We start from the raw sequence: 7,482 nt of genomic DNA on the forward strand, positions 1-7,482 counted from the left end.
ATACATGCTTCGATTGATGTGCCCCCGCTGTTCGGTAATGCCTGTCCCTGACACCATCAATTTCATCCAAGTCAGCCCAGACAAAGGATCCCTTTTCAAGCGAATACATGATCGAGGCATACATCTCGTGGACCACTGACCAGTCATAATAAGTCGCGTCGTACATGACGTCGGCAAGAACGGACAGTTTACTATGCACAGTCGAGCTCAGACGATGTTCACCCATAACATTCCGGATAAACCCGCATACAAACATAGGCAAGGTCAGCTCGTCATACGTGACGGCGCCGCCTTTCCCATGCCCAGGGAAATGGACATTCCACTGGGGCCAGCTGACCTTGACTTTACGCCCTATATTATCGTTGATAGTGTATGAGCGGCCGCTCTTACCTTGTTTCCGCGATTTAGAGCGGGCGTGGGATCGGTGTCGGCTGGCGCTGCGACGAGGCGACCTTGACGAGCTCGAAGCATGGTGACGGCGCGAGCGGCGGCGGGGAGAAGATGATGGGCTGGAGCGGTGTCGACGCGAAGCGCGACGGCTTGACCGTGACGGACCCGATCGGTGACGCGAGGAACCACGGCGGAGTGACCGGGCCGGGCTGGAGCGATGGCGGTGTGAACGGCGTGGACGTGGAGAAGGAGACCGAGATGAGCTGGAACACGAGGAACTGGAGGTGTCACGTCGGCCTGACTTCGCCCCGCGGTGCCGGCCAGAGTCGCGACGGGACGACGTGTCCCGTGCCCTGGGCCAGCTGTCTTTCCTGCGAACGCTCGGTGGTGACTTGAGACGTGGAGGAGAACGAGATGGCGTCCGAGCACTCGCCGCCTTGCCGTCGCGGTTGCTCTGGCGGGAGTGACGTGGGAGGTCCTGCTCAGTGAGAGTACCGAGCAGTTCATCTATGGTTTTGTCAACCTCTTTTTTCAGCTCATCATCAGCACGTAAATCCCGAACGGTTTTCTTCACGTCCTTCTCGGAGTCACTGGCCTCTGACCACATGTCCTTGGCGAACTCTCTCGTACGACTGCGGCGATGGAGGTCTCCCAAAGATCGCCGCACTGATTTGTCCCGTCGCAAAGATTCATATTCCTCCTCCGAGCGGGGACGAGTGCGTGGACTATACACTTGGCACTTTCCAACTCCATGAGGTCCCGGGTGTCCTTTCACGGGCAAGGAGCAGGCCCGACAAGACTTCGAACCCGTCATGTACGCGTTTGGGTCCGTGAGAGTCGAGAAGGAGACCGCGAAACGAAGAAAATTGAGAGAACGACAGAGCAGACTACCGAGGAGTGCTGCCCGCGGTCTCGTCCTGGGCGGGAATGAGCGGGGCGACGCCAGGCCTGTACCATGTGCTCGCCTGGCACCCCGGGGAGGGGCGGAGCTTGTAGTCAGGCCAATTAACAAAAATGACCCGTAGACATTTTTCCACCAGGAAAGGGCCATTCCTCAAATTATTCCAAAAGTTCCCTGTCTCATAGTAATTTAAGAAAGTACTAATAACACGATATTGTTAATGCCGATTGAAATGTTTGCAGTTTTTCCGCTTCACCGTGAATTCAACACCGCCGTCAATATTTTTTCATTGCAGTAAGTGAATACAGTGTATGGCACTACCGTGAACTCAAAAGCACCACAAACATGCTATGCAGTTACATTATGGGTTTGACTCGCCGGCATTTGAATGTCAGCAGTCTGTATAGTGATAAAAAGCACAGAAAAGGGCCATTCTTCAATTTATTCCAAAAGTTCTCTGTCTCAAGTAGTACAGTAGAAGCCAGTTAATTGCACAACGGATTACAGCACACTTCTGTTAATTGCACTGAATCTGAAAACCACAAACCAGTGTGGTCCAGCTGACTAAATTTGCATTATTGCACCACCCTGATAATTGCACGAAATATGCTGGCAAATGGGATGTGCAATTTAACGGGTTCTACTGTAATAATGACACAATACAACTACAGGTCAATTTAGGTTACAATCCATCCAGGCCTTCTTCACTTTTAATATACACATAAAGCATATATTGTACAACAAACGCTACTGAAAATGAAACCCTCTGGGCATAGGAAATAATGCAGAAAGTAAGAATCAAAATGAAGACTGTAGACGACAGACTATTCAGACAATTGGAAGCAATCGTTTATTGTTTATTTATTGTTTATTAAGATTTTCAGACTCTTGGGTAGCCCAATTCAGTTTTGACGAACTGATTTTCGTTTGAGTGAACCAAAGCTAGTAAGAGTAGTATAGATTCCAGACTAGGTAACATGAACTAAAGACATACCAGCATACTGCACCATTACTCACCACAAACATTAATTTTATTGTTTTTTCTGCACTGGAAAGACATAGAAAATTGGACATTTGCTGCCAACAAATGTCTTTCTAAACCATCACCTGTTGGCATCTGTGGACTTAACGCAATTTCAAAAGCCAAGGAAAACTCCACTTGACACGGGATGAGACAAGATTGAGGCAAGCCTCACTCTAGTAAGACGTTACGGGTTATTTGTGACGGGAAAGACAATCAGGTCATCAGTTAGCGTTGTCTGATCTGATCTTGTACAGTCTCGCCTGTCAGCGGCACGCTATTCGTCGTTAACGCTGTCTAAATGGTCGCTTGCTGATCTTTTGCACAATTACAGCTGTAGAGTTGTACCAGGAAAACGTTTTTACAGCTTGCTGGGGGAGGCATTCTGGCTCAACTGCGTGGGATTCAATTACTGCAGCGTGTCGTGTGGCTATTTGGGAAAGTGTGAGGCTATCACCCTGTGGTGTGGAGCAATAACTGAGGCAGGGATCAAAATTCATAATTGGGAAAAAGTTAGTCGCACAAAAAGTTCTGCAGAAAAAGTTTTGTTTTACACCACAAAATAAAGTGTAATGTCAGAAAAAAGCTAGTGACAAATCTTCTGCCTCTCTTCAAATCTTGGATCTGGAATTCTGCTAGCTCATACAGCAAATGTTTAAAAAAATCTTTTTTGACATTTCAATGTCAACAGCATGTAATGAACATATGTTCAGTACTGTTTTAGTACTGTGATAATATAATTGTACTGTTAGAGTTGTGCGGGGAAAACTTTTCACAGCTTCGTGGGGAAGGCATTCTGCATGTGTTTCAATTATAGCAGCGTATTTTGCAGCCATATGGGAAAGTTTGAGGCTATCACCTGGAGTGTGAAGCAATAACCGAGGCAGGGATCAAAATTCATAATTGAAAAAAAGTTAGGTGCACAAAAAGTTCTGCTTTTTTTAAAGTTTTGTTTTACACCACGAAATAAAGTGTAATGTCAGAAAAAAACTGACAAACCTTACTGCCTCTCTCCAGTGCTTGGATCTGGAAATCTGATAGCCATCATTGAAATTTTAAAATTGAGCAGTAGATTACACCTGTATATTGATATCAGTAATGACAATGCTTATTATTAGTGTTCTAATCAATTAGCATAAGAATTGATGTAGAAGTGGTAATTAATGCACTACCAGTATGACTACTATCAAAACACTGCAACAAATCAATAACAAAAAATAATATCAATGTGACATTGCATATTAACAGTGGTAGGCAAGCTGTATGCTTTGCAGAATGCTAATTACAAGACAGTGTATGGTAGAAACATAAGAGAGATACATTTCTGACAATAGACAGTTACTGGCATCATTGTAAAAAGAGACTAATTCAAAAAGCTAGTTTTGGCTATATCTAGACAAGTTTGGGTTGGCTTCTTTTTTTGAAGCAGAGGAAGACAAAAAGCCACACCTTTAAATTTCTATAATTTGTGGCTTCTGTGAGATTTTAAGAGCAATGTGGTTGAAACACCTGCAAATCTATTATCAGCCAAAGTACAGAGGCGTCGAGAAATTGCACACCATACAAGTAAGCTTACAAGGTCAGACGACAGTTAAAAGTTTGAATGATGCTGCCTTTATAGTGTAATACGTGTGCATAAACCCCGCAGCTTATCTAGCATTGAACACTCCGCGCACTTTGCCCATCAACCGTTTCTGTCTATTACACAATCCAGCAGACAAGGGCGCCAATGGGAAGGGTGGGCTGTGCGGGGATTATTTCACTCCATTATCGAGAATGGCAGACATTTCGCATCCTTAGCGTTTGCAGTTATCTGGCGGCTTTACACTTTCGATGGTCCTAACAGTCTCGCGCTGCTTGATGCAAAACTGTTAAAAGCAGTTAAGAATCCTAAATGGTTCCCTCAAATTGCTTTTGCCAGCAGTAGTTTTGCCGGGTCAGCAATACAGGGGAGTCTACGGTTCTTAAGAGCAGTTTAAGACTATTGGAGGATTAGTTCTAAATCTCCACTTTTCAGACCTTTTCAGACATAGTTAAAGTGCGAAGAGTTTTGTTCGTAATGAGGCTGTATATAGTCAGATAGTGTCAGTGGAAATGGCCTCCGTGCCCTTAGAGCAGTTGACTATGCAGTTCAACCTTCTTGTGCAGTCCAAATGTCTTTGAAGTTGAAGGTTTTCAGACAAAGTATTCACAGACTGGCAAGAAAGTAATTGGTTTGAAAGGGAGGGTGGAGATGGAAAGAGACGGAAAGGGGAGGGAAGAACAGTTGTACTTGTAGGAATGTACATTTTGTATCTGGCATGAGCATTTTTCAATTGCTCTACTCTCTTCCTATTTCTCTCTCTCCCTCTCTCATTCACATACATGTATACTATAGCTTGCTACCATATGAACCATGCTTGTTCTGTTCACTTGTCAAGACCTACTTAATCACTCTACTTAACTCTTTTTTAAGACGTGCTAATTTTTTTTTGGACTTGAGTTGCCTTCAAACTACTTAGAGGTCCTCTACCTGAGGTTGGCAGTCTTTCAATAGATCTTCCCCAAACTTTGGTCCTGTCTTGCTGTTTGTCCAATAGCTGTCCTCCCCATCCCCACTTGATGGATGCCTTAGCAATGGCCAGTGCTACAGGTGTCATTATATTTCAGCCATACATAGTATGGTGAAATATATTGTATTCGTAATGTTTCTTTCTTTCTTTCTTTCTTTCTTTCTCCTGTCAAATCTTGAAAGTGATTCATCTCCGCCGTTTCTAGACCGAATGACCTGAAATTTGGCACAGAGGTAGAATGGGCCAATACCTTGATGCTTTTTTCTCAGTTTTTTCATATTTGCCTCTAAAATGATTTTATTGAGGTTTAAAGGTCATGTTTTGACCAAAATAAAATATATTGTCCCCCTGTACCCTGGTCTTACAATGGAATGGCCTGAAATTTGGTGTAGATAGGCATTAGATAGTTGGTAAAATGATCCAAGTAAAAGTTTTGACATAAACTACTTTAAAATAATTAATTTTGGCACTTTTCTGAGGGGTAATTTGTTTTCTTTTGTCCTCCTGGCGTGACCTTCCGTGACCCCGCACAGAGACCACACCTGTGCGCAAAGAGGGCGAAGGCTAATTAATATTCATAAGCGGGGCCCCACGATTCCGTATATAGTGAATGAATGAAGACCTTTATTGTACAGTTTTGCCCAACCGAGCTAAGTACAGGTCACAACAAGTCAAGATATATACATATAAAAGTATCACAAATCTAGTCTAACACAAAAGTTCGGCATACTGCAGTGTTCCCGCCAGAATTTTTTTCGGGGGCCGCCGAAGAACGCCGAAGGCCCCGGCCCGGCAGGGTCCAGGGGCAGAGCCCCGTTGGGGGTCCCAGGGGGGCGAAGCCCGCCTGAAACTCTTGCACTTTAGGCTATTCAGAAGGCCTATTGTATCAGTTTTTAGGGGCATTTCTGTAATAATCACAGCAGTCACTTAACTTCTCTTCAGGAGTTTAGCGTAACAGTATTTCAGGTCAAACCGTCAAAGGCAACTAAAAACAAACTTTAACGTTAATGACTTCAACAGTACTTATAACTTTTGTCCGGTTTGCCATCCGAAGTTGAATCGCTATCGATGGTATTTTCGCTGCACTGTTAGCTCCGTACGTTTTTAGAAGGTTCCGTTTATCACGGAACTGCTGTTGTTTCAGAAAACTCACGGACTTATGCTTACAAACACGTAAATTCCTAACTTGTGTTTCTTCTTCTTCTTTCTTTCTCCTGTCAAATCTTCAAAACGATTCATCTCCGTCGGTCTTGGACCGAATTAATGACTTGAAATTTGGCACAAGGGTAGAGTGGACCAATATCCACGTGCTCTTTTTTTTCATTTTTTTTCAAATGACTTTAAAATGATTTTATTTAAGTTCTTTTGCGTTTTTCTGACCAAACTTTATATTTGAGCCTCCTGTGCCCTGGTATTAAGTCCAAAGTTCCCAAAATGGTATGGTAGTACATGGTATGTTTACTTACAGGACTCCGTTATCATTTTTGGTTAAAAACCACTTCAAAATGATTTATTGGGGAATTCTCTGCTCAATTCCTACGATTTTGGGCGTCAACAATAGAACGCATGGTCAACTCCAGGCCACCTGCGTGTAAATTAATTAGCCGTTCAGCCAACCAGCAACCAAAAGCAACAGATTATGAATCTGATTGGCTAAGCTTCGTGCGATATTTGGATCCGGCCATTTAAGATTTTACGGGGGTCAGAGACATTTGTTTGACCTTATGAATCTGATTGGCTAAGCTTCGTGCGATATTTGGATCCGGCCATTTAAGATTTTACGGGGGTCAGAGACATTTGTTTGACCGTATGATAGCAAATACAAAGCATACAGGAATATACTGTAAAATTCTATAAAAACAAACAAATATTTCCAGACAGAGACACGGTATAAACAAGGAAAGACATATTCAGGCCCGACATTTTTTCGTAGGACTCTTTAATACATCCACCCCTGTAGGTTATTTGAACTGATCCCGGTCAGACATCTGGGGTTTTTCCACAAGACCACTCACGTGCACTAGCTAGCTGCAGACGATTTTTGCTACAACAGCGCGCCGTACAGAAGACTACTAGTATTTTGCTGCGTCCTACGTCAAATTTTGCGTCAGCTGTCGTCATATACAGCAGAATATATCATCAGGTAAGAACTGGCTAATCTTGCTTTCTTCCCTCCGTTGTTTTTTTGACGAGTTAATTCATTTTGGTAGTAACGTCTCCAAAGTGTAACGTTTCCAAAGTGTACTGTGTAGCTTTTTGTTGTGTACATTTTTCAGACGACATAAACGTGAACCGTCTTGGTTCTTTCTGACGTAAATTTACTCTGTAACTTTCTCCAATATTGAAAAAACAAACACATCAACGTTAACCAACAGATAGTTCTTTAAATCTTGTCAGGTAAGAAGTGATTAACTTTCTACCCTTCATTATAATTTTGTCTTTCAACGCCGTGTGTTAGAGATTCATTGTAGTCATGTGAAAGAAGAATATGTGTTTGTGTGGGGAGGGGGGCATTCCCAGATTCACTGTCGACACAGCTGATAGACTATCGAGTGTATGTTTAGTGTATGTTTAGTGTATGATTCAGCAGACCGAGTACCAAGAGTAGAGTAGAGTAG

Source organism: Branchiostoma floridae, chromosome 7 (assembly GCF_000003815.2).
Source record: "Branchiostoma floridae strain S238N-H82 chromosome 7, Bfl_VNyyK, whole genome shotgun sequence".
Classification (NCBI taxonomy): Eukaryota; Metazoa; Chordata; class Leptocardii; order Amphioxiformes; family Branchiostomatidae; genus Branchiostoma; species Branchiostoma floridae.